The sequence below is a fragment of the Ctenopharyngodon idella genome, chromosome 14, assembly GCF_019924925.1.
Source record: "Ctenopharyngodon idella isolate HZGC_01 chromosome 14, HZGC01, whole genome shotgun sequence".
Classification (NCBI taxonomy): domain Eukaryota; kingdom Metazoa; phylum Chordata; class Actinopteri; order Cypriniformes; family Xenocyprididae; genus Ctenopharyngodon; species Ctenopharyngodon idella.
The window spans coordinates 28,853,965-28,881,316 of NC_067233.1; the positions used below are offsets into that span (position 1 = coordinate 28,853,965).

Consider the following 27,352-nt stretch of genomic DNA (forward strand, 5'->3'; position numbering starts at 1 on the left):
AATAAAAAATCACAAGATGGTATTACTGGTATGTTTTATGTCATAGAATAAAATGTGAAAATATCTTGAGCATGTGTTCACCACAGACCTTGTTTCGGAAGTGCTAAAATGCAACTTGCTTCCGGGTTTGGGCCTACAGAAATACGTCATTCCTGCATCACTCTATATTTGACAGCTGTTTTACAATACAAGTGTTAAACAACGACAGAAATAATCCGGGATGAAAAATAATAAACTTTTGTCTAATTTCACCATTTTGAACTGAAAATGAATGAATGAATTTAACAAACTCGTTTACCAAGCTTTCCTGGTAGACTTCAGTAAATTCACTTGTCTACGAAAATGATTCATAAAACATAAATATCAGCTGACCCTATGTTCACTTTCTTCATTGACACAGACAAACATAAAATGACAATCAATCAAAGCTCAGCTTTGGGACGGGAAGAGATGCAAGGCAAAAAGAAGAGAGTGAGCAGGTGATGAAGATGAGAGAGGAAATGACTTTATTCAACATTTTTTCCTCTTCCCTGTCAGTCTCCTACGCAGTTGACGCAGTGAACGCAGTTCACAGGATGGGATTAGCATTATTACAATGTATTCCTAATTACCAGAGAGATACATGTTCTTTGCTAATTTAAGTGGAAACTACAGGCTCAATTTAACAACAACACAAACACATAGCAAAAATATAGTATTATTGTATAAAATAAAAATATTTGTACAGTATATACAACAGTAGTTCTGGTCCTCAAACCCGTTTGAACGAGAGTTCAAAAAGTGCAAATATTACAACTAGTCTTTTCTGTATTTCCAGTTTGCAATGTGGATCATCCAGTGTGCAGTGTGGCCATGCCTCCTAGCAAGCCCAATTTTGGGACCTTGGTATTTATAAAACCCTGCATACAGCTCTGAATGCCACAATGCTTTGCAACAAGCTCAGGGACAAAATGAATCCAAGATGGCAGATGAAGGGAGAGAAATGTCCATTAGGCTTTCATATATTCCATACAAAACTAAAAAGTATCATCAAAAATTGTTCTGCACAACTAAACGTTAAAAGATTGCCATCCTGAATTCAAACACACACACAATCTTATTCCTAAATGACAAGGATTTGGCTATGTCTATTAAATCTTTGACAAGTTCGATCACAGCAAACATTCAGATCTGCGTTCTGAACCAGAGAGAGCAGTTGTCATATATACATATGAAACAGCTTCACAGTCTTTTCAAACACACAGTATCATTATTTCTGTGTTACAATAATTCACATCACAGAAGTACTGGATAGGTTTGGATATAAACATATCTACAGTAGCAATCAAAATAGAGCAAATCACCTTTTGAAAGTAACTTGATGCTTCAAATAAAGATCAATCACATCCTTACACCAGAAGTTGAATGGTAAAAATGTATTTGTCATTGAATCATTCATTCAAGAGATTTGTTAAAAATGCCGATTCATCCAGTAATAAAACAAGTGAAGTCTTTATGGGTGAGTCATTGAATCATTCATTCATTTATTTCAGTTTATTTATTTATTTAAATAGAACCTCTAGAAAATTACATATTTTGTTTAGCTGTCTATTCAGAATTGTGATTGTCCTTGATTCTGATTGGTCAATAGTTGTTTTATTCACGATTTATTCACCGCTTCACCCAAGGGTTCTGTGTATCACTACACAACACCCTTAGCAACCACTCTTAGCAACGTAAACTGTATGTTCTCAATTGATATTGTTCATTGAAGCTTACTGTATTATGTAGAAGAGTGTTGTGAGAAAAAGATAGAGTGAGCGAGTTTATTACCTGCATTCAGATTTAGCATTTTCCTTCAGGTCAGTCCTATGTTCATAATAAAAAATCTGTTTAAATGTCCGATGTATCATCTTGTCCTTTTAACATTTAAGGGGTTTTCCCATGACTGACAGCGCTAGTCAAAGCATTTGTCAGTTGCGTCTTGTTCCGTGTTCACAACAATTCAGTCTTTTCAATATAAAAGTCTTAGCTACTGACTGACACACACATAAAGACAGTCTTTGCCGCCATCTAAAGGTGTTAAAAATTTAACTTCTGTTGCTGTTCACGGTCAGGGACTATTTTTTTTCGGTGGAAGGAAGGCTTTTAGAAAAAGTTTACTTCATGAAAGTTGCATTGATACATATTTTTGGCTTTAATGTTTGTATTGTGTGGTAACTGTTTTATAAAAGCAATAAGGTACTTGAAGCTAGTGCTTATTCACAATATAGCACAGCTTCTCGTACCTTATTGCTTACATAAACAATGGACTATTTAATCTAATAATTCTGAGAATTGCACATTTTCATGCTTGTTAGTTTATTTAGCAACATGCTAACTTAACTCTACTGGAGTAAGTGTGTCCCCTCTCAGAGCACAGTTTGTGTGGTGCATGTGGAGTTGCTGCCTATGTGGGGCATAACAAATGGGTCACTGTGAGGTTAGATGAGGGTTAGGATGTATGGGCCTGTGCAGGCAGTAAGCAGCATGGCAGCGTTTGGAACAAAGCCAATGACAAATTTTAGTATTCTACAAATATATGACCTAAACTATTTTTTTTTTTTTTTCCTTGAAGATCTCTGTACACTCAGACAGGAAGACACATGCTATACTAATATGTCCTGTTGATCAGCAAACAGTCCAAATGAGATGCAGACAGATATTCTGTTTGTTCTTGGTACAAAAAGATGCTAGAACCTTTTGCAGAGCACAAACTGATATCCAGCTGTAAAGACAATAGAAAAACGATCTCTTTTACCTCCTGTTTTTTCCTTGCTTGTGAACTATGGATCATTGGAGCTGCATTAGAGCAATGCAAACATGCATATTTAAATAAGACTAAGACTTGAGAAATTCTCACGGTTGATGAAAGCTTTATGTCGCCCTGAATCCATATTTCATAGGATCGCATTGTAATTTGTTCATAGGTGAGAAAACAAATATCCCAGGTGGGTGATATGTTTATGTAACTCATGTGCATTTGCCTCTCTTTCCACTAACTATAAATAACCAATAGATGTGGCAACCCGGCTCTAAGATTTGGTGCTGCTGGGCATCAGACGCTGTAAATCTGAGAGTAAGGTTGTGTGGGCTTGCCAGATAAAAACGATGGGCTCTGTTTTATTGTACCACTGTTTGTCTTAACGTTCAGCGTCAGCGCCGGATTTAGGAAATTTGTCACTGATCTTTGGCGGCTTTCTCTCATATTTGCTGAGTTAAGGGTGAAACCATTGCAGCATTACAACATATCTTTTCCTCATTCGATAAGCTTGTGAAGATAAGCTTCACAATACGTTTAGACTGACTTGAGAGTACAGAAATGGATAGCTGGGAAAATCTTTGTAGATGGTGCCTTCTTGACCTCATGACATTTTGAAAGAAATAAACAGAAGTTTGGATTAGAATTTAATATTGCATCAGTCGCATGATATATTTATCCAGCTCAAGCAAATGAGTACTGGATTTTATCAGCTAATATGTATGAATGATAATAAATGTTGCATAACAGGGTTGAAGTTACAGTACAATTGCCTTAGTTTTTTTCAACTGCTTACACACAAAATCCTTACCCATCACACAATTTCTGAAACCTGACACTCAAACACCAGAACCACACACCAAATCTGCAAAACCATACGCTAATTCTCGGCCTTCAACTCAGTTTTCAATTTCATAAAACACTTTTTGCAAAACACAACACACAATTCTCTATGTAACACACAAAAATCTAACAGGAAGTATCTTGATTTCCTTTTTTCAAACACAACCATTGTTTCTGTCCAACTACACATGGTTGATGTATTTCTTTTCTTTAGTACTGTGTAATACTGTATTCACAACCACAAATGCTTACAGTAAAAAAAAAAAAAAAAAAAGCTTGGTTTCAATCTTTCTTTCGTATTTGCCATGAATTTTTCAACATCTCTCTGCCAATTACTTTCAATCTTGTACAGAAATGTACATAGTAGCTCATGAAAGAAGAGCTTTAGGTTTTGAATAACTGTGTGTATATGATATATCCAAAAATAGAATATTATATAGCTCCATTTATCATGCACTTTGAACTTTGAAGACCTTTTACATTCACAAACAGCTATATTACACACTGCATGAAAGGTAATATCTGAAAAAGCAGAATTGGGGCACTTTAAGACTAAAGAGGATCTCAATCAAAGATCTGATTTTAACCCTAATCCTATTTTTTTTTTTTTACGCTTGGTAGCATTTTTATTCAAATTTTTAAATGCGATATAATTTTCCTCAAAGACAGACAAAGTACAGAACGACCCAAACATTCACCCACCAGTCGTTGACACACATTTCCCCTATCAGAAACCACTGGACACCATTGGGAAGAAAGTGGGCCACAAACAGACAAAGAGTGCCATTCCCCTGGGAGCCATGGAACATGTTTCTACATCTTTTGTGGTAACACATGCATTCTGTCCCTTTCAAATACTTCCTATTTCATTAAACTGTTTGCAACAAAAGCTCAGACTGCCCTAGTAAAATGGGTTGAGTCACATATTGCACGCTTAGAATAAATGCGCTTTGAAAAATTTCACAGGCATATTTAAGTATTTGAGGACGAGGAACAATTGTCACTGCAGGGCACTATGTCCTTGTGTTGAAATTAGAGAGATTCTTGCAGATCTGAGCAACTGACCCATCATGCAAATGTGTCGTCCATTCTTGCCTTTACAGGAAATACATTGGAGTATTTGCATGATTTCATCTATTCAGACTCTTGCTATTCAAAGTAAAAGCATCTCCACTAAATGAAAAGCATTCGTCAGACCATATGTGGTTTAGATACTGGGTCACGCAAGGGTCAAAGTAAGGATGATGTCAGATACGTCTGACAACATTAAAGTCTATGAGCAGATTATCCAAGTATTCTATTAGAGGAAATGGGGATGTATTCAAAGCAGATTTGTAATGAAATTTTTGTGGTCTGCTCAACCGAGCATATCATCTCTGCCACTGTAAGCAATTTTTCAGGAAGTGGTTTTAAGGAATTGTTGTATGACCTAAAACATTGCATACTAGCTCTAACCAAAACCTACTGACCTGCCTAAAATTGGCAACATTTTTAGGCATCATAGGTGCACTCTTGATGAACACTGTTCCAAATATTAGGCAGAAAAAATTTATACTGCCTTATAAGATACCTTGTTTCAGCCAATGCAGAATCTCAGCAGTACATACTGTATTAATCACCTACTGTATTATGAATATTGAGTATTTGATCATCCTACTCATTTGACACTGCTTTTTGCGTACTATTCTGACAGGAAGTATTTTATTCCTTTTAAAATATAACACAACATACTGTGCCTTGCTGCACGATTAATTGAAATAAAACCAAATCACAGTATGGCTTAAATAAATACATGCGTTGCATGTTTTAGAGTGAAGCACAGCACTGTGTTCATTTACAGACGATCAGCTCCTTGTCCCCCGGTGTTTTTAGCACCTCAGAGCTGCTCAGTTCACAGTAAATGCTGCTTAACATAAACTCCACCTCTGCATCTGCTGAGTTTGAGTCACTTTAATGTGCATTTGGGAATGCAGCATATGGGAACTATCTTCCCGTACTTGAAATGAGAAGTGCTTGTCAAGAAAATGGAAGCTTTAAAGGAGCAGTATGTAATATTGACAGCTAGTGGTTGAAATTAATACTGCAGTCTAAATTCAAAATATTGGGGAGAGTTGTTTTCCCTGCCCTCTCCTCCTCAGAATCGACGCTCACGCGGCTTGCCAGATTGAGTACACGCAACAGGAACGAGCGCAACTGACAATGGAAAGTGACGAGCCTTAAGGCCCATTCACACCAAGAACAATAACTATAAAGACAAAGATATAGTTCTAAAATTGTTCTAAATTTAAAAGAATAGCACTTTCCACACCACAGCTATAACGATAACGATACAGAGAAACGACATCATTGGGATCACTTTCAGAACAATTTTTTTTCCAGCTGTTGAACGATGAAACACTGACAGCCAATCAGAATCCATTCTAATTTAAGGGCTCGCGCATTTAAAATGGTAGACGACATTGTGGAGAAGTTAATCACAGAGGTCCAGAAAATGCCACCACAGTTTGACAAGTCAAACCCCCTTTTCAAGGATACTTTAAAGAAAATGGATATATGCAAAACATACCCTCGGAATAAATGGTGAGAAGTATTAACGATGAGATCATTATGCCATGCTAGCAAAATTACCTCAGGTATCCAGCGCTAGTTTTGACAACATTGTCTTGCTTCCTTTGAAGTTACAGTGAAAAAGGCTAGGTGTTGTTTTTATTACACTGTATTGACTTTGCTAAATTCATTTTTGCTAGATTAGATCGATTACACTAGCTATTCACTCGAAACATAGCATGCTGAGGACATCTGCTGGTTAAAGCCGTGTAAATGCGACAAGAACAGCAAAAACATGTTGTAAACAATTTGAAACTGCAGCGTGTGAGCTTAGAATAAACAGACAGTTATCGTTCGTTGGTGGGATGGATATATAGTTATGTTTATAGTTATTTTTCTTGGTGTGAACGGGGCTTTACACTGTAAGTTGATCAGCTAATGCGTTTTAATATGCCTCTGCTCATAGAGCTTTTTAAATGGATGCCAAGGCTTTTTAGGTCAGTTAGAATCTGCCATCTCTGATTCAGTTTGTATGCTGGCTTCCATGGCTGCAATACGCTGTGTTTTGCGCCAACTGGCAACCCAGGGTGTCAAAATACTATTGGATAAATTACCAGTGGCCAGGACCACACAGATGAAAACAAAAAACAGACATTCCGACACGGAACTCGCATTTAGGGTACGTTTACACGGCAACAATATGCTTAAAATGGAGATGTTTTTCCTTTGAGTTTTCTGCGTACAAACGACACCATTGTCAAAATGATCCCCATTCATACGAATACGTGAAAATGACTAAAAAAGCTGTATTCTGCTGGCAGGCCATTAGATGGCAATAAAACACTATAGACTAAACATGTAATATGCATGCGCATGTGCATAATGTCATTGTTTTCACAGATTCACATTTTTGTTGTTTACACGGAGACCGTTTCCAAAAACTTGCACTTTGAAACCCGTTTTCAAAAGTTTGCGTTTTCAGGCCACCAAAACGTTGTTGTTGTGTAAATGAATGGCCAAAACGTAAGTTTTCCATTTTTAGTTGAAAACGGTGTCGTGTAAACAGCCCCTTAATCTGCTCCCTCATTTTACTAAATCGTGGCCACATTGTAATAATTCATTCTCTAATTCGAATGAACGAATAAGTAAATCATGGCCATGATTTTATATATATATATATATATATATATATATATATTTGTCTGCATGCCTTGTGCAGGGCTCCGTATAATCACAACTTTTAAAAGTCATGAGTAGATTTTTCCCCCAAATCATTCAGTCCTACAGTGCTATGGTAAAGACACGTGCCAGACAAGCATTTATTCTCTGTTCTGGTTTCAACAGTCAGAACAACGTTCACAAACAGAAATCTTGAGTGCCTTGTAAAAAGCATGTATAATGAGAGAACACAAGATGAACCTTGTGCATGTCAGTTCCCCTGCAAATCAAAAACATCTGCTGATTGTACCGAGCAAAATACGTCCAGTAAAACTGGGATTAGTGTGTTGTTTACTGAAGGGAATATAAAGTGAAAATGCTGCTTTCTTAAAGGGATAGAGCACCTAAAAGTAAAGATTTTGTCATTATTTACTCACCTTGCTTTCTTCCATGGAACACAACAGGAGATGTTCGGCAGAATGTTAGTGCCTGACAGCCACAGTCACCATTCATTTTCACTGCATCTTTTTTTGAAAAGTGAACGGTGACTGCAGCTGTCAGTCTCCACATTCTATTAGTAACAACATTCTGCCTTTTGTGTTTCACTGACGAAAGAAAGTCATATGGGTTTGGAACAACATGAAGGAAAGTAAATGATGACAGAAGTTTCATTTTTGGGTGAATTATTCCTTCACGACCTAAAAACAAGTGTCTCATTTTATTCCAATATACTTACAGTTCCTACAGTTATTCCCATTGCTCAGATAAATGATGAACAACTAAAGCATTCAAGCTCCCAGGCAATGGTGCAACTTCCTAATGCTTAAAACGATTGCTGATATCCATCTGATTTAAAGAGATTTAAATTCACTTTAACATAATGATTTCATGGTTAATGTACACGACATTCATAATATTTACTTTTTTAGATTTGTTCCTAGTCTTAAGGTCCATTCACACCAAGGATGATAACGATAAATATACAGTTCTAAAAATTGTTCAAAATGTAAAAGAATAGCAGAGTCCACACCACAACTATAATCATATAACGGCACAGAAGAACGATATCGATAATCACTTTTAGAATGATTTTTCCAGCTGATGAATGATAAAAACACTGACAGCCAATCAGAATCTACCAGACGTTAAAGAACTCGAGCATTTAAAGTGGCAGACAACAAAACTGCAGCGCACACATAAAGTAAACAGAACAATATCGTGATTTGGTGTGAACGCTAATATAGTTATCTTTGCCTCTCAGATTGGGTTTCCAAACTATTCCTTTCCTTTTGGCTGTGTTATTTATCACAGTCCCATTCTGCCAACCTTCCACTAATCAATGGATAAAACCTCACCCAGGTTCTTTTTTCTCATTTAAAGCTGCAGTCTGAAAATGTCATCTGAACAAGTAAGTAACATGTCTGCCACGTTTTTCTGATCAACTGAGAAAAAAAGCATTACAATAAATCGGACTGCCAATGGGGATTAAATCTAACGATCGCTTAGCTTGGATCACGTGAAACCATGCAAATTATTATTATTGTTATACTTTGTTCTTAAACTGTTAATGTTACCAACATCAGCAATACGTGTGTATTTAGTGTGTATTAGCGTTACCTGTAGATTTCAATTTCTGTAGCCACTCCGCAGTCCGAAGTCTTTTGCTTTTGACTACGGGTGAATCTCCAATAAGTCACTTGGTCATTTGGACCTTTCTGGATAACAATCCGCCACGGTTGTTACGATACACCGCCTGCAGCATCCTCTCATGCCATATAGCCTACTAGCTGGCACTCCTTCTTCATGTAAACAGATGTGACGTAATGACGCAAAGAGCAACGGCGGCATGCTCGAATTTACCGCGGAAACTCACCAGTACCACCCGAATTATAAAACATTATTACAAGCTTGCCGTTGTGAATCCGGCTAAGGTATAGAGATAGTTTTGAACACTGGCTGGTTATGTACTTGCTCAAAAATTGGTTTTAGATCATTTTTAACAAAACAACAACAAAGTTACGGACTGCAGCTTTAATAACCTACTTCACTTATGTCACATAATTGAAGAACATGGGTTGTGAATGCTGTTTTAAGTTGACTTTAAATCAAAACTAACAGCAAAAGGTGTTTAAAATAGTATAATGTGACCATTTAATGGTTTGTAGCAACTTACATCTGAGTATATCTGCAAACTTGGCTTCAACTATGGCTCATGCAGATTTGAAGTGGAACTACCTGAATTAAAAAGAATTCTTATGCTACACTTCATATTGTCCCTTTTATTCACCACACTTTAGTTTACACTGCATACAGAAATATACCAATAAGAGCAGATCCTGCCATCGCATCACCTGTTTGCACATGAAGAGGCTCATTACATCTTATCTTAGCTATCATCTTCCAAGCCTCTTACCTCGTCCTCCATTTCACTTTTCTCTGTTTTGTACCCTCTCTAGTCTCTGGTTTATTCTCCATCTCCCATGTGCACCTATACTTGAGACGCACTATGCAAGGTAAGGTGTAAATATTACAGCCACACACTGCAAATGACATATTTGTTCAGTGTGGTTTCCAGCAGTTTTAGACTACAATACAATACCTGATTTCTGTTTTTGCAAATTACATATTTCAAAGCAAGTGCTGATAGACTGATCAATTTAGCTTGATTCTGGTACAGAAATTGCAGGATACAATGCAGCTGGTCTGTCTGCTCTTTGGATGACAATTCAAACACCACCTAACGTTCCCCAGACACAGAGCGCTGTCTTTGGCAAGCAGACAGAGGCTTGGGAATTTCCCGTAATGACTCTATTTCCTTGTCTCCTTCACCCAGACCACTGTGACACTGACCCACAACGACAAATTCATCACTGTACACTTCTTAGGGACCAAAGCCAGCCGTCTATTTTTGAAATGACCTCAATTCCGAGGTAAGCCTCTATATATGGCGATATTAAAGATTCAATATGCAGTAACACAAATAACCTAATTAAAGAACCAACGGCTCATTAGGCAGTTTTATAATATGCACAAGAACACTTTAAACCAGTTGTTCACCCCAAAAAATACATTTCTATCATGCTTTACTCACATTGATGTTGTCCCAAATCTCATTCAACTTTCTTTATGCAAGACAAAAAAAACAAAACAAAAAAAACAACAACGAATTTACTAAGAACAAAATATAAACAACAAGATTAGCATCTTGGCTTTCCAGGGAGGTAGGTTCATAGTTGATTATTCATTTTTGGCATATGTTCTTTCTTTCATTGATTTCATAAAACATTTTACTAGGGAAATTTGGGGCACAAACCCATTTTCAGTTTGTGCCAAATTTAGGGCGAATTCTGGGCAACTTGTCTCTCTAAAGATCATTCCAGCTAATCAGAAAAACAAGAACTCATTTCACACGTTCATTTACACGCTCTTGCATGTGACAGATTAATGTCTTATTAATATTCTGGAATCTGTGCTCTTTATGCTGATATGGTCGTGTCGTCACAGGGGAATAGGCTGCTCTAATAAGCGAGGTGGTTTTGGGAAGCATCTGTGCACAGATGGTATATAAGCTTCATAAAGGACAAGGACTGTCTTTAAAAAGGCCCTGCCAACCTGGCCTTAGTTAAAAATAGACCTTGGTAGAAGACGCATCAATTCTACCAGCCACAAACTATCAAGAAGTATTACCACTCTTAATAACTTTAGAGGTTCTTTGTTAAAGACATTTGGCCTTTTTCATGGAACACGAAATGAAAGAATTCCTCTGTAAATTGCTCACAAAAACGTTCTTACACTGAATGTCACATTTTGCTTAAGAATTCTTTATGAATACTGTGTAAACGGTTCACAAAACCATTCTTGTGTAAATTGCCATACTTAGAAACGATTTACACATTGATTTTGCTTGAATTATATTTTTAAGGCCCAGTGACTCTCACAGTAACATAAAACATACACACACATACACACACACACACACACACACACACACACACACATACACACACATATATACAGTGGCAAGAAAAAGTATGTGAACCATTTGCAGAATCTGTGAAAATGTTAATAATTTTAACAAAATAAAGGAGATAATACAAAATGCATGTTATTTTTTTATTTAGTACTGTCCTGAGTAAGATATTTTACATAAAAGGTGCTTACATATAATCCACAAGACAAAAAAAAAATAGCTGAATTTATTAAAATAACCCCATTCATAAGTATGTGAACCATTGATTCTTAATACTGTGTGAGGTTACCTGGATTTGTTTTGTGATGGTTGTTCATGAGTCCCTTGTTCATTCTGAGCAGTTAAACTGAGCTCTGTTCTTCAGAAAAAATCTCCAGGTCCTGCAGATTCTTCAATTTTCCAGCATTTTTTGCATATTTGACCCTTTACAGCAGCGACTGAATGATATTGAGATCTGTCTTTTCACACTGAGGACAAACACAACTGTGCTTCTACTAAATACTGAGCAAAGGGTCTGAATACTTAGGACCATGTGATATTTCAGTTTTTCTTTTTTAATAAATCTGCAAAAATGTCAACAATTCTGTGTTTTTCTGTCAATATGGGGTGTTGTGTGTACATTAATGAGGAAAAAAAATGAACTTAAATGATTTTAGCAAATGGCTGCAAAATAACAAAGAGTAAAAAATTTAAGGGGGTCTGAATACTTTTCGTACCCACTATATATATAACGGAAGCCAGTTAGTAGTCACTGTGTGAGTAAACCTCACTCCTCTGATCTCAAGAGATGCTCTAGCGCCTGACACTAGAGGTTGCAGCCTTTAGCCTCCTCGTTAGAGCGTCCGACTCCCACGCCAGAGACCTGGGTTCGAGGCCTGCGCAGAACGGGGCGAGTAGGACCCGGGTAGAGGGGTTACATATATATAGATAGATAGGGCAAATCCATATAAAGTGGTCCAGTAAACGCTGACTGACCATTTTAATTTTATTTATTTATTTATTTCATTTATTTCAAGTCTGCATAATGGATCCTTACATAAAGCTTTATTTTTTGAACCCTTTTTTTCTTTGCTTTGTATGTTAGCCCTTTTTGTTCTTTAAGTTGTCTCAATTTGTTTATTTTGCTATTATTGTTGTTGTTGCTTTATTCGTACTCCTTGCTTTGTATATTACGTTATAAACCTAAAATAAAATATATAATTTTTGGACCATCTGAGATGGAATGACTCTATATTTAAAGTAAAATATATGTACTCAAAATGAATGTCATTGTGGGAAAAATTAGGGTCAGTATAATGATCAAAATACATGAAAATTGCATGTGGAAGTGAAGTGAGTTATCATGCAGCTGAGGTTCTGTGTGTTCATCTCTGAGAGTCTGGAAAGAACACCAAACATTTAAATATTAATGCTGTCATATGAATGGAGATTAGATTGTGTACACTTGATTCGATGAAGTCTACAGGTCATACAAAAGGTCAAAAAGTTATTGATAATAATAGAGCTGTACACTTTCTGAATAAAATACAAGCAGTCCGAACAAAATGTGGTTACTCTGAGTGATTAGCTATGTTTCCATCCAAAGTTGCAAATTGGAATATTGCATAAAACATTTATGAATAAATCACTGTTTACATGTGTTCAAGAGAACAAAATCATCACTTCCTGGGGAATTGGCACAAAATATCTGTAATAAAAATGGAAGTTGCTGAAATTGGGCTCTTTTTTCCTCCATCATAAATGAGTTGCATCTTAGAGCAGCAGACGGATCGCAATAAACGCTGTCATGTTCTCTTGATGTTAAACCCAATCATTCTGATGACAGACAGACTTTAAGAATAACCAAACCAAAATCTGAGATGCTGTGTGATGAAACTGATCCTCTGGTTAGTCCAGTTATCCAATCCCATCCACTGTTGAGGCAATGTTTTTTGTTGCTGATCAAGGGATTATTCAGTAAATGTGTTTATGCGCATGTCTTCTTATTGGATAACCGCCTCAACTGAGTTCACAAGTTTTTTATTAGAATTTTTGGTCCCACTTTATATTAGGTGGCCTTAACTACTATAAGTACAATGTACAGTACTTATTGTGTTCATATTGTATTGCACAACACTTTTCCTGCTATTGAGGTGGGATACGGGTAAAGTTAGGGACAGGTTTAATGGTATGGGTAGGTTTAAGGTTAGGTTAAGGTATAAGAGATGGGTCAACAGTGTAACTATAAATGTAATTACAGAAATTAATTACAGATGTAATTACATGCAATATTTTTAAAAATATAAGTACAATGTAAAAACATGTTTGTACACAATAAGTGCATTATATCAAATGATTCATTTAAATGTAGGTACATAGTAGTTAAGGCTACCTAATATAAAGTGGAACCACATTTTTTGCACATTGGCATTTTTTTGCACATTTGGCATTTTTCTTTCAGCATTTTTTTTTTATGTGATATCCCAAAATGTGCATAAAAATAGGTGGATGTAAACATACTGTTATCATACTGCTATGCGGTTGCTTACTGGAAGCCAATCCCATGTTCCCAACCCACTGTTAAAAATAATAATAATAAATACAGTAAAAAAAAAAAAATCAGCTATGGTTGTCAGAACTTTACTGGAAAATCTGCAGCATTTTAGGTTTCATGGATTTATCTTAAATTTACAGTATAACCCATATTTCATTAACTGATATAATGTTAATATACCAACCTACTGAAGCACTGAAGTTTTGCACCACTATAATATACTGACAATCACCTTAAAAACACAAGTGCTAAGGAGAAACCATTAAGAAATCAAAGCTCATCACAATTATCTTTCCTACAAGCTAAGGTAAATACTAACACATAGAAGGTACTCACAAATGTCATGCACACAAACACCATCATGGTAACACTGAAATAATGCAATAAGCAATCAGTTAACAACATTCTGTAACAAACAGTCCACTGAAGGCCAGTTGAATTCAGAACCCATGTGCAGTTTATTTAAACAAACATGAATAGATACAAATAAACAGAACCAGACAGTGATGTGACTCGACCACAAACCATAAAACAAAGAGTCATCATCAGAGGATTACATAAACAAGCTAGACAAAAGACAATGGGAGTTCTATACATACAGAAAGACTAAAGATAAACAAGATACACCTGTGAGTAATCAAATAATAAACCAATCAAAACAAAACAAAACAAAACAAAACACATGAAGCAACAGGGAATCACATGACAAAACAGGAAACATGACTGTGACAGATATCAAAATAAAAGACATACGTATGACAGACGTAACACATAAGATGTAACACAAACCGCTATGTAACTGATAACAAAAAACTAAGACGAAACATAATTATTGAAAAAAAAATAATTTAATAATAATAATAATAATAAATAAATAAAAAATAAATGTGATCTGTTTCACAGGGAATTCAGGGAATGTCAGTTTATAGATTTTCACTGTAAATTATAAGATGACTTGTTCTTTTTCACTTCCAAAAACTATATTTAACAGAATTTTACTGTCCAATTACATGAAATGTCCCATTACAGTTTAACCAGGTAAAGGATTAGTTTGCTTTCAAAAAAAAAAAAAAAAAATCCTGATAATTTACTCACCCCATGTCATCCAAGATGTCCATGTCCTTCTTTCTTCAGTCGAAAAGAAATTAAGGTTTTTGATGAAAACATTCCAGGATTATTCTCCTTATAGTGGACTTCAATTGGCCCCAATCGGTTGAAGGTCAAAATTACAGTTTCAGTGCAGCTTCAAAGGGCTTTAAACGATACCAGACGAGGAATAAGGGTCTTATCTAGCGAAACGATCAGTCATTTTATAAAAAAAAAATAAAAATGTATATGCTTTATAAACACAAATGATCGCCTAGCAAGTGCTTCCGCCAGACCGCCTTCCGTATTCTTCAAAAAGCTTACGCTGTATGTCCTACACCTTCCCTATTCAACTTACGGAACAAACGCGGCACCAGTTTTTCCGTAAGTTGAATTTTTTTTTTTTTTTAGAAAATGACCGATCGTTTTGCTAGATAAGACCCTTATTCCTCGTCTGGTATCGTTTAAAGCCCTTTGAAGCTGCACTGAAACTATAATTTTGACCTTCAACTGTTTGGGGCCAATTGAAGTCCACTATAAGGAGAATAATCCTGGAATGTTTTCATCAAAAACCTTAATTTCTTTTTGATTGAAGAAAGAAAGACATGGACATCTTGGATGACATGGGGGTGAGAAAATTATCAGGAAATTTTTATTTGAAAGTCAACTAATCCTTTAACAAATTACCATAGCATTTTTGTAGAATCTTACTGTTAAAATTACGATAATTTTTTACAGTGTACATATGAAAAATAGTGACAATCATGTCAACACTTATTCGACATCCAATCCATACAAGAAGTCAGATCATCTGACAATCATCAATCCACCTAATGCTGCAAGTACGTCACATAAAAACCCCTAAATGCAGATGGAATCATGGGTTATTTTAACACATATTTACTTCAAAGGTCTCACCCTCACACTTCTATCACAGCTGACTAAGTGTTCAGTAAACAGTCTCTGTATGTGATGGAGTGTGGGCTTGATGTGTTGGGTAACCCTGCTGCCCACTGCAAACCAAGCAGCATGCATCTATCTGCACTCTCTAACCCTGGAGCAAATGGTCTGGCTGACCAAAGCTGGAGAGACTTCAATAATCCGCAGCATTACCGCAGCCCAGATTTCAAACGTCTCAAACCGCTAACATACGCTTTGTCCAAACGCAAGACAGAATGCTCTCATTTATCACCCTGTTTTCCACTTCACAAGCCCACCATGTTTCAGCACAGGCTGACCTTCTACTTTCAGGTGTTATTTGACAAGGTTTGGTGGCTTTTGTATGTTAATTCCTCAATAATAGGTTATATGTACAACTTGACCTTGGTTTAAAACTGTGAACAGAAAATATGACATGAAAAATAACAGTTTGACCCCCAGATCTGAAACACTGGAGTCTTTAAAACTCCTTGCCTAGGGTAAAACCCATTACGCACATTTCTGTCACATACACAGTCAAGCCTTCAGAATCGCACTTACATCACACATCCTTTACTTCTTTTGTCTCTTCCCGGGTTAGGCAAAAGAATTGAAGAATTGGTTCTCTTCTAATACATGATTAGAATTTTTATGTGTTCTGTTTAAGGTTTCCATCTTGTAAGCTGCTTCATGTTGTCTGGCAGAGTTTAAATTAGAGAATTCTGGGAAATGAAGTTTTCTTCCTCCCTGGTTCAGTGTTGCCAACTATTTTCAATGGAAAATAGCTAAACGCCTGCTTAAAAAGTCACTAAATGCCACTAGATGACGTAATGGGCCAAACTGTTGACACTTTACATCAGTTTTCTCTCCTAATCTGTGCATACATACAGTATTATATTATAATATACTGTACAGCCAAATGTCCAATAAAGCTGTTCACATTTACATATTTTGATATGATATAGTGACTGACTACATGTTAGCCAGCAGCACTCCAAAAAGTTGCTAGATATGTTGCTAGTCACTTTTAAATATGAAAAATAAAGTCACACTGTCTAAAAAATTGCTAAGCATTGCCTAAGGTTTTTAAGATGTATTAAATATAATAAATTTCACTTAGAGTTAAGTAGACATTTATGTAGATAGACATATATTATTCATATAATTTAATATTTTAAGAAATACCATTTTTGATAAATTACTTTAAAGTGCCGTTCCCAGAAGTCTCTGTGTGATGCATCATATTTGCTTATATTTTAATTAGTTATGTTTTTTCTCTTATTTTTAAAGCAGTTATGTACAGTATTCTTTTAATATACAGTCAAAACAAAAATTATTCAGACGTTTTTGATATTTTTGGTATATTTTTACTAATAGGTGCAGGGCACTATAGTTCATTTATGAAAGTGTTCTTCATACAGTGGACTACCAGTAAAATTGATAAAAATTTGGAACCAATAATTCTTCAGACACTTTGACCTGACCATGTTTTGCTTAAGTGTTATCTGACATAATTAAGTTTAATTTTTTCTGACACAGTTTAACCGTGAGATCTTGTCATATTTTATTACCATTTTAAAATTTACCATACAACTATAGTGAATAAACTGTATTAATGAATGAAATGTTCAAGGTGTCTGAATAAATTTTGGTTTGACTGTATTATGTTTTAAATTCATATTTATTATTGCATTAGTGTGATGTGCGTTTTGTGTGGGTAATATAATAATAATGTTTATTAGCCAAGGTTCATGGGGGAAAAATCTGAAATGTTTAAATACAAAGCAGATTTTACTAGTTCAAGTAGGATGGCATATTAACATTGTAGTAGTTAATGGAATATGTATGGTTATGAGCTGTGAAATATACAATATACCAAACTGCCATTACATAATGCCTAAAACATTTTCATGCACTGGATTTCTAGTAACCACAGCAGCCAGTTTTGAACTGTAAATTGAACAGGATTTTTGTTACAGTGTGCTACCCATTACGACCTTATAAAATTAACAAAAGGATGAAGAAAAGAACTGCTATTAAATCCCTAATGGTCGTGACCCACATTTAGGTTGATGGAGGCATTCAGATGTGGCCCATTTGAGCTATTCTACATGGTCTTCCTGCTAGCAGCTTTTACTAAGCTCCTTAAAAGGCTGCCCTGAGGAATCAATGATAGCCTCTGGGAACAGCCTCGCAAGGCCTTATCTCTGTTCATTTATCCAAAGAACTCCAGAGCACAATGTCTGTGGTGTCCTTAACATCAAATATATAAATATATAAAACACAAGCTCAACCTCTTCACCCTGTCGGGCTACCATCACAATACATATATATATACACACAATGCTGCCTTTATGGAACTGTCTCCATCTCTCTTGTTCTCTATAGAGTAGCTCCAGTTTTCTTAGTTTATTTGTTCCTCTCTCTCTCTCTCTCTCTCTCTTAGATAGATGGAGCATGATGCATTTTTAGAGCCGTCTCTTCAAAGCATGGAACAACCAATAAGAGGCTCTTACTGCCACTGTGTGTAATATGCTGTCATACTGATTTAAGGTCTACTCTAGCGCTGCTCTTTGAGTTTTATGTGATATAATGACTGAACTAATTGAACTAAATAATGATGCAATCAATATTCTCTGTCCACAGCATACAGTATCAATATTATATGAATATTCTTTGTAAAAATAGGAATAATAAATACTCGATATGTACTCCACATTCTTAGAATAAAAACTTCAGGAATAACAGTGATTTTACCACAGTTAAGTGGTGTATAGTACATGTGTGTATAACCCCCTTAACCTCTTATTCTGTTTGTTGCATTAATTCATAAAAAAAAAGGAATCTGATAAAAGAATCCAAAGCTCAGTAAGAAAATGACATTTAAAATGATTTTAAAAATCACAATAAACAGTTTTTTCGCCATTGAATATAGTTCAGTGGACTTACTCTATAGTTCCAAGCAACCTGGTGCATTAATGCACAAATTAATTTACAGTATATGTGTAATAATGAATGATTTTAAGACACCAATAATAAATTATTTTAAATACAAGTTTATATAAATTCTGACTATAATTTAACTAGTACAGCTTAAAGACACAGACGTTTGGGGGAATACATTTCTTCACTTTTTGTAAGAAAAGGAAACTACTAAGATTTTACAATGTTTTATAATTTAATCAGGATTTGAAACTAACTTTTTCACTCACTGGCTAATTTGGCTACTAAATTTTTAATTTACCTGCCATTCAGAACTTCTACCAGCCAAAAATAAAAAATAAATAAACCAGAATAAAACAAGAGTAACACAAAAAATCTAGCTTGTATTGTTGTGTTACATTTGACCCACTTGTGTTACTTTCGTCCCAACAGACGGGGTCAAAAGTAACTATGTGCAACTTATGTTCAAAGTGAAATTATACTGAAGTTGTTCGACATTTGTACAAAATACCACCTGGTATTGATAGACCACACTTGTGAGTTATTGACCACAGTATCTCACAGAAGTGAGTACACCCCTCACATTTTTGTAAATATTTTATTATATCTTTTCATGTGACAACACTGAAGAAATGACACTTTACTACAATGTAAAGTAGTGAGTGTACAGCTTGTATAACAGTGTAAATTTGCTGTCCCCTCAAAATAACTCAAAACACAGCCATTAATGTCTAAACCGCTGGCCACAGAAGTGAGTACACCCCTAAGTGGAAATGTCCAAATTGGCCCCAAAGTGTCAATATTTTGTGTGGCCACCATTATTTTCCAGCACTGCCTTAACCCTCTTGGGCATAGAGTTCACCAGAGCTTCACAGGTTGCCACTGGAGTCCTCTTCCACTCCTCCATTACGGAGCTGGTGGATGTTAGAGACCTTGCGCTCCTCCACCTTCCGTTTGAGGATGCCCCACAGATGCTCAATAGGGTTTAGGTACCCTCAGCTTCTTTAGCAAGGCAGTGGTCGTCTTAGAGGTGCGTTTGGGGTCGTTATCATGTTGGAATACTGCCCTGCGGCCCAGTCTCCGAAGGGAGGGGATCATGCTCTACTTCAGTGTGTCACAGTACATGTTGGCATTCATGGCTCCCTCAATGAACTGTAGCTCCCCAGTGCTGGCAGCACTCATGCAGCCCCAGACCATGACACTCCCACCACCACGCTTGACTGTAGGCAACACACACTTGTCTTTGTACTCCTCACCTGGTTGCCGCCACACATGTTTGACACCATCTGAACCAAATAAGTTTATCTTGGTCTCATCAGACCACAGGACATGGCTCCAGTAATCCATGTCCTTAGTCTGCTTGTCTTCAGCAAACTGTTTGCAGGCTTTCTTGTGCATCATCTTTAGAAGAGGCTTCCTTCTGGGACGACAGCCATGCAGACCAATTTGATGTATGGTCTGAGCACTGACAGGCTGACCCCCCACCCCTTCAACCTCTGCAGCAATGCTGGCAGCACTAATACGTCTGTTTCCCAAACACAACCTCTGGATATGACGCTGAGCACGTGCACTCAACTTCTTTGGTCGACCATGGCGAGGCCTGTTCTGAGTGGAACCTGTCCTGTTAAACCGTTGTATGGTCTTGGCCACCGTGCTGCAGCTCAGTTTCAGGGTCTTGGCAATCTTCTTATAGCCTACGCCATCTTTATGTAGAGCAACAATTCTTTTTTTCAGATCCTCAGAGAGTTCTTTGCCATGAGGTGCCATGTTGAACTTCCAGTGACGAGTATGAGAGAGTGCACCAAATTTAACACACCTGCTCCCCATTCACACCTGAGACCTTGTAACACTAACGAGTCACATGACAACGGGGAGAAAAAAAAGGCTAATTGGGCCCAATTTGGACATTTTTACTTAGGGGCGTACTCACTTTTGTGGCCAGCGGTTTAGACATTAATGGCTGTGTGTTGAGTCATTTTGAGGGGACAGCAAATTTACAAACTGTACACTCACTACTTTACATTGTAGCAAAGTGTCATTTCTTCAGTGTTGTCACATGAAAAGATATAATAAAATATTTACAAAAATGTGAGGGTTGTACTCACTTCTGTGAGATACTGTATCTGTCTAAAAACATTATCCTTTAAAATTAAGTTTTTCTGAAAAATGCTACTTTCACCCCTGCTCTCCCCCTACAAAGAACACCAGGATCTCAGGATAAGCCAGGGTCTGCTAAAATTATAGGATGTTGAAAAAATTATGTCTTTTCTGTTAACCAAATATATCGCCACATTATTATGTTTTTTTTTAAATCTTAACTATTGCTTCAAAGCAAATGAACAAGCACACTGTTATTTGTATCTTAGTGACGTGTATGTTCAAGTAAACCAGATAAGCGCGGATTCTGCACAATACACTATATCATGATGAATCACGAGTTGAGTATTTGCGCTATTTCTGTGCAGATTTGGCTTACATGAACTTAATCAGCAAAGTGAGTAAAACCCACCAAATTGGTTAGTGATTTGACAGCATTACCCACCACAGTTGATTTTTACCCTAATTTCAAACTCTGAATATAATATTTTGCAACGGCTTTAAACATGGCTCATCCAATCATATTACAGGGCCTTAACTCTCCAGATTTGCTGTGTGTGTGTATAGGTATTGAACGGATCGTAGTTGATCCGTGATCCATACGGAGCAGGCCCCACAGTTTGGCACACATGTGATTCATCATCATTTTCATGTTTTATCTTGCCAATTTACACATTCAAGCATTTTTAAATAATTCCAGTGCAAGAAGAGATAAAAAAAAAATCAATTCAAACAACTCTCCTTGCGTTTGAATGGACACAACATTATGCCAAAATACCCATCTCAGTAAATATTCTTCTAAACACAGCCAGTTATGTCTTAAGTGAACAGTACACAGTTAAGAAAGAAATCGGATATGTATCATTATACTGGATCTGTGCGTTCGGTCTTAAAGTGACAGCAGCCTATAAATACCTGCTGCTCTCTGTGTCACTGATGTTTATCAAACAACAAAACACAGCTTTAACAAAGACTAATCTGTATTAAATGTATACAGTGAACACTATAATGTTATTTTACGTTTAGGTTTAATTGTTACATCTGTACCTGAATACTACAGTTAGAGTTTACTTTATTTGTAAATTTGTTATATTGTATTTATATATGCTTGCAATTAGTGTACTTGTTTTTTTGTTTTTTTTCTTCACTTGCCTTTAATAATGTTTGAACTTCATTAGTTATGCTAGTAGTTTATGCTGTGGTATTGAAGTATTTAAAGTGTGCTTTAAGTAATACATGGAAAGCAAAGTCACATTTGCCCAACCAACCCCCCAGCGCATATCACACAACATATCATCCTATATCCATTGCAAAAGACATCAGGGTTATACAGTCATCCGCATCTCCTGTTGTGCACTAATTTGTCTTTAATTAACAATCGTTACTATTTTAAGTGACTATTCAGTTTCTTTCCTATACTTGCTTTTTTGACGCACCTTGTAACCTGCAGTCGTGTCAGGCGTTTGAACAAAAGCAGAACCTTCACATTTGTATAACACTACAAAATAGCTGATGCAAGGTCATTTGTCCTACTCTTTGGTAAATAGAACAGAAATAAGGAGCCTGGAATAAAGGCGTCCTTGTCCTTTTGGGAAGTGCAGTGCTTTAGTCTGCTTTATGAGAGTATAAGAGATCTTTTGAGGCAAGGTCAGAGGAATGCTGGCCGAGAACATTTAGATTCCATTCCTGTTGCTTTTTAGTGGCATCTCGCTTACCAAAAGACTGACATGAAGTGGATATGTAGGCTTATGTTTTCAACAGGACTTTTCCCTTTTAGCCTTTAATCAAAACTGTTTCTACACACTCCTAGTTACTAGTTTATTCTAAAATATTTTAATTACTCAATTGTTTTGTTACGTCCAACAAATGCCTAAAGCTCCTTTAAAAATCTTTTTCATTGAAGTAAGACTGGACTGACCTGAAAATCTCAGGGGTTTTGTAGAGGACACATGGAGACATTTTGAAAGACATGTGTGCAAGATTTACTGCTCAACTATAAATCTTTGAAATGGCTATTAAGCGTGTGCATGCGTGTGTGCTTTATACAAATGCATTCAAATGCAAGTTAAACCACTATTGTACCAAGCGCACCCCAGCAGTCCTTTCAAATGGCAAGGGCAGCTCACATCCTTGCAGAGTGCCATTAAATTCAGCTCTGAATGAAAGCAAAGGAAATATGGAAGTTGAAATGATCTGTAAAATCAAGCCTATTATCTTTTTCTGCTATTTACGCTGATGTGTATGCATCACTGCTGGGCTGGTGTAAAAAAGAGGAACTTATCCATTTTAAAATAGTTTAAAAGTATATAGGCACTCTATTCACGCATTGTGTATCAATATTTTGTACATTTTGAACACACAATTGATGGACACCTTTGTAGTAAAGATGACGCTTGCCATGTTCAAATAAGGTCCTAACAATAGGCTTAATTTTCTTTTATGCAAAATATAATTTCTTTTCTTTATTTCTTGTGATTTTTAGGTGAAATGTGATATTTTTATGACTCTATCCAACTATTAAACATAAGCCCTCAACATCTGTCTGGAATGTAAAAAAAAATAAATAATAAAAATCAAGAGTGTTTTTTCTTATCCCTGAAAAGACTAACAAGATATTCAGTCAGTTCAGATTCAGCAGGTAAACTGACACAGAAAACCACATCAGTCATTGTTTGCTTTCAGTTCTCTACCAGCTTCTGCAGTATTTTGCGTTCAGACACTTTAAGCTGAACCACAGAGGCAGATGAATTACTGTCTTCTGAGTGACCTTCATCTGAGTGATGGCAATAGTCCAGTGTTTTTCAGCCATGGAGGTCAGTAAAAGGTGACTCAGAGAACAGATCACCTGATTTGATCTAACAGTGAAAGACTACGGCAGCAGGATTGATGCTATAGGGCTTTTCTTGTTTTCTGTTTTCAAGCATTACATCAAAGTGTTCCCATCATTCAGTGTATGGAAAATTGTAGTAACAATAAAGACAAGAAAACCCAGTAGCTAGCAATGATTTGTTGCAGTATAGCATACTCAAGATGTATTGACCATGAAACCAAATCCCTTTGATCCTTTTACATCAAAATGTGGGAAAAGTGGATGACAGCGATTTTGCCAAATGGGACATTTTCGTAGCAAACAACACTAACCCCATCCAAAACCATTAAATAACCCCTAAAACATAATAATGTTAATGTTCAAATCCTACCAATAACCCTAAAGTAAAATTCAATTAGTTGATGAGCTGTTATTTCAGGATCAATATATATGTTGATCCGGGAACATGCCCTATCATAGTTAACTGCAAAAAGCAGCATTTTGTTTAATTTCCAAATAATAAAAAAAAATATCTAAATATCTAAATTTCTTTCTCTTTTTTTGGAGAATATACGTTATATTATACAATTTTTCTTACCCTTAATGCCATTTATTCTAGAAAAAAAAGTGAAATTCATACTGTGCTTAAAAACAATTTGCCAGCAGGATAAGAAAAATAACATAATTCAAGATATTCCCTGAAAACAAGTATTAATATCTTGTGCATTTTTCTTTTATTATGCATTTATCTTGTTTAAAGCATGTTTAGATATTTTTTTACTAGAAACAAAACAGAAATATTGTTTAAAAATGTATTATTATCATTTGCAAAGGTAATGGTTCAAGTGCAGGCTATATATGTACTGTAAATGTTGGTTGGTACAATGGTTTTAAACCGATAATGAAAAACAATGAAAATAATGAATAACAAGAAATAACACTGACATAAATTTTATATATATATATATATATATATATATATATATATATATATATATATATATATATATATATATACACACTAGCTACAAGTAAAAATATAAATTGCTACAGTTGTTCTGGATTTATATGGTCTGCTCTGCATGAAAAAGACCAGCATATTTCTAACAACTTGTTTCTTTAACATTAAAGCAAACATCACTAAGAGCTCAGAACTTGGATGTGTCATTCAGAATGAATTTAAATCAGTGGCTACTTCAAAAATACCAGTCTACGGGACCAAAATACCAATAAAGACATTGGTAGAGAGAAGATATTCAAAAGCAGGACCGTGCATAATCCTTCAAGACACTAAATGCCAGAGCACAAACAGGTTCTCTGCGTAAAAACACAAGATAAGCTAGCGTGAATGGCAGGGCTACGGAATTAGGCTTTCTTTGGTGATACCATCCACTTCCAGGCTCACTTCGACCAATCACAATCACTTAAGTTGCAGTGTATTGTCTCACAACGAAATAAGCCTAACCCTAACCCAACTCTAACCATTCTCCAAGTGAGAGCTGAAATATGCTCTTCACTGATAGGGAATGGCAACAGCAATCCCTTTTAATGCGTCGCCTTTACGGACAATTGCTTATTCACCAAATCACCATGACAACTCCAAGGCACATCTCTCTCCCTCTCTCTCTCTCTCTCTCTCTCTCTCTGTCTCTCTCTCTCTCTCTGCTTTGCAATTCAGTGCAAATCATCTCCCAAGTCTTTTAAACTACAGTTTGACAGTCTTGTCCTTGAAATTAAAACTGTAAAGCTAATCAAGTCTGTCTTAAATAAAAATATGAGCGGCACTAACACCAGCCAGTTGAACATGACATTATTTAATAATGCAGTATTTTTGTACATATGAAGCATTTGTTGAATGTGAGTAACTGCTAGTAAATAATAAGCTGTCTCAATAGTACCTCATAGTGTGACATGCTATAATTAATTTAAAACTATTTCAAACAACATTTTTTTCAAATTCTTCTATCATTTCCATACATGCAGTTTTTATGAACTTATATTAGTTGAGGCTACATGGCATATTTGTACTTTTAAAAAATGTATTTGTCACACAGCAGGACATTTGCAATTTTAAATAAATTAAAAAATAAAAACTTACAGGAAATAATGACCAGTTTATATATATATATATATATATATATATATATATATATATAATGTTATAATATAATATATTATATATTATATTATATAAATATATGTTATAATAATATATGTTTAAGTGTTTAAAAAAAGTTCATCAGCATGTTGCATTTATGTGCATAGTGCATGAAACAATTCTAAAAAACATGATTTTCTTGTCCCCATAATTGTGAATTAACTGTAAAATACTGACATTAAATTTACAGTAGTCTCAAAGACTGAAGACATCTTCAGTCTGGTGAAAAGAAAACATAAATCCAATCATAAGCTCGCAATGGAATCCACGCGTAACATGAACGCATAATGGAAGACGCTTAAAATGACAGATGTCAATCTCTTAGCGACGCGACAAAACTATTCGAATCAACGCAGCCGTCCAGACCTCTAGAGCGCGACGCGTCTTTCGAGGTTGCGCATGGGATCCTGACGTCGGTATCAAGTCGATCAATCAAAGACTTTTTTTAGGCGAGCGGCGGGACGCGACGCGACGCAACTAGAAAGCTACGCGTCGCGTCGCTCGCTTGCAGTGCAGATGGGGTGTAACAAGTGCAAGAGATCCTCACCCTCACATCCTGTTACTTTTACCAGCATCACAGCCTGTCTAGTTCTGTTCAACAATCCCGCTTCAGCTATTCTGCATCTACAGAACTGCACATCTCTACACCACAGACACAAGGTACACTCAAGTTCACCGAATTGTTAAGTGACAATCCTGACACAAGAGATCTTGTGATAAGACATATAGCGGTGCGCACCGCCTTCTCAAGATGTTCGTTTGGTGACTAATAACTTATCCTCATAAACAATCATTTTCCTCATAAACAACTCACCTGCTTTGGTGAAATATCAAATCCCCCATTCCTGATATTCCTGTTCCCTCAAAAAAGCCTTGATACGTGTGTGTTAATGGTAATCCGTTGCAGTTGTGTTAAGATTTCCTCGCACTGTTCTTCAAGCAATTCGTGTGACCTTTTCCAGCGAACGCATCCTTCATCCTTTACACTCCAGTCACATTCTCCTGTTTTTCCTGCGTGTATGATCCTGGTGCTCTGGTCCTGCGTGTTCGTGAGCTCCCCACACGAGCTTCACGAGTGCGCGCTGCGCGGTCACGCTTGAGTGTTCGGGAACGCCAGAACTGGCGAGGGTTACTAGGAAACCAAAAGCGCACACACATGCTGCACGCAGGAGAGAGAGGGGGTGTGCGTAACCCTGCTTTCCAGGACATCTATAGAGAGCTTTTTGCTATTGAATTATGTGACTTGCGTTTCCACCATGTAAAACCAATAAGGCAATTTAAAAAACAGAATAGCAAAATAACACAAACACTAAAGCAATCTCACTGGGACTAATTGATGATGTGTGCTTTATAGGGGAGCCGGGGGCTAGCTCTAACACTTTGTAGAGGAAACATTTTGAAGGTTTCTTTTTGAAAGACAATTTCTATATAGACCAGTTGTTATAGTGGGGGATGTTGTCAAGCCAAATCTTTGTTTTCGACAGCAGAAATCATAATGAATGAACTTTACA

At 36.2% G+C, this 27,352-nt stretch overlaps 1 protein-coding gene across 2 annotated transcripts in view; it reads right to left on the reverse strand.

Moving 5' to 3' along the window:
* nlgn3a (neuroligin 3a) overlaps positions 1-26,947 on the reverse strand; it is a 233,613-nt gene extending 206,666 nt beyond the window's left edge. For both annotated transcript variants that reach the window (XM_051860567.1, XM_051860566.1), the window contains exon 1: positions 26,656-26,947. The gene's annotated coding sequence lies outside the window, so the exon portion shown is untranslated. The remainder of the gene's footprint in view (positions 1-26,655) is intronic.
* Positions 26,948-27,352: the final 405 nt, after the last annotated feature.